This window comes from Triticum dicoccoides, chromosome 4A, assembly GCF_002162155.2.
Source record: "Triticum dicoccoides isolate Atlit2015 ecotype Zavitan chromosome 4A, WEW_v2.0, whole genome shotgun sequence".
NCBI lineage: Eukaryota > Viridiplantae > Streptophyta > Magnoliopsida > Poales > Poaceae > Triticum > Triticum dicoccoides.
In genome coordinates, this window is record NC_041386.1 from 750798646 (window position 1) to 750800756 (window position 2111).

Sequence of the window (2111 nt, forward strand, 5' to 3'; positions counted from 1 at the left end):
ACCCCGTAGCTACAAATTGACCACGCTAAAACCCGACCGAACTGCCTGGGTCAAAGAAAAACCCACCCACCTTATCTTGTACCTCCCATTCCCACACGATCTCTACCTCCCAACCTGTTGCCGCGCCGCCCCCCTCCCACGCCGCCCCCTCCCGCGTCGCACCGCTTCCCTCCACACGCTGTAGCGCCGCCTCCCTCCCAGCGCCGCCGGGCCGCCCCCTCCCACGCCGCGCTGCTTCCCTCCTCACGCCGCCGCGCGGCCTCTTTCCTCCACCATGCCGCCTCCCTCCCGTCGGCAGGCACCGCACCAGTTCCTCCCGGCAGCCACCCTTCCTACGTGCCACCACGTGGAGGGGTGCCCCACTGTGCTTCCATCGGCGAGTTCGGGGGTAAAAGGTGCTCGAGCGCGCGCCAGCGGATGGGGCGGGGTCCCTGCCTTCCCCGCACCGCCCAACCCCACCGCCCCGACAGATCCCGTCGACCCCGGAGACCACCGGCGTGCTGGAGCCACCCAACCCCACCGCCCCGACAGATCCCGTCGACCCCAGAGACCGCCCGATCCTGAACTCCAGCGCGTACAGTCGTCGGATCCCCAGCCCCCGTTCAATCCGCCTGGTACGCCCGTGTAGTGCGAAGCGCGTGTGTGCCGTGCCGGCAACCGCCCACCGACGCATCCTGCTTGCTACTCCCCACAGGAAGGTTTCTTCCAGATGCAGTGCGGCAACGTGGAAGTGTGCGGTCCCATGGCAAGCTTTATGCAGTTTGATTCAATCTCCCCTACCATTCCACATCCCCTTGTTCATCCCTGGAGCAGCACGGGTTGGTGGTGCAGTGCACTGAGACTCCGCGTGCAGTGCATAAGTGCATATTGGGCATGATGAAGGTTGTGTAGTTCGGTGTTCACTTAATTCTTCATAGCTTTTGTGCAGCTCATGGCCGGTGGTAGCATGCGGTTTTGATTCGAGGAGCATGCAGTTTGGTTCTGCGTCACAGAGCCACGCCCCCGCCCCAACCGTGCTCCTCACTGGGATTTTTTTTTGCCTGAGAGGACAAAGGCAACATGCGGGTCTGGAGCAGTCCACATAGCAAGTGTGTGTGTCCATCATTTGACTCGCCATGCAGTGCACTTATGTACTGTGAGGCGAGCTTCGTCGGGATTATGACAAATTTTGTAGTTTGCTTCAATCCCATTCACCTCGATGGCTCACCGTCCAGTTTGGTCGATGCTCTCATGGAGTGCGGAGCGCATCTGCTTGCAGTCCCATTGGATGTGCGTGCAGTCTGGCTCTCACCCCGCGCATGCATGCAGTACATTTTTTTCATGAAAAATATGGGAGACGCAGTTCACTCCATCCATGTAAAAAAGAATGATGTTTCATTACCCTATGTATGAAGTGCAATTTGTTTCGTGTGTTTAAATAATCAGTCGACTACATTAACATTTGCAGTGTGTTTGGTCCTCAGATGTGGTTCACTTTTTGAGAGTGATACTGTTCACTTGTGCCGAAAAATGAAAGTGCTAAAAATTTAGCGCAACAACAAAGATAGTAATGAGGTTCACTTCGATATATGTCGCGGTTCACTTTCCTCTCTCCGCGGTCCACTCTCGTTGACAAAAAAGTTGAAAGAGAAGACAACAAAAAACTCGTTTGAGAAAAATTTACGTTCCACAAAAGAAATCATGAAGTTCACTTGACCGTATGATGCAGTGCGGTTTTCAATCTAAATCAGGGCGGTTTTCTGTCTGATGCAGTATATATGACGATTTTGGTGTCGCGGAAAAACAGTGTCCGCATTTCGTTAAAATCAAAATTGCTCTTAAACCGTAAGGAATCGGAGGGAGTGTTCTATGTGAAAAAGTTGCGCATCATCGATATCTTTCCAACGGCGTGTAAATTTAATCATTTCGACCAACGGTTTGTAGAAATTTCGAAAAAAACGGCCGCTGCCTCTCATCGTCGGCCACACGATTTTCAAAATTAACTAAAAACAGTAAGGAATCTCAAAAACATTTCAACATATGAAAGTTGTCGCCTGTCCTTAGCTCTCCAACGGTGTATCACACGCCTCGTTTCGTCTAACGGTTAAAAAATTGGAGCGAAAACAGTACAA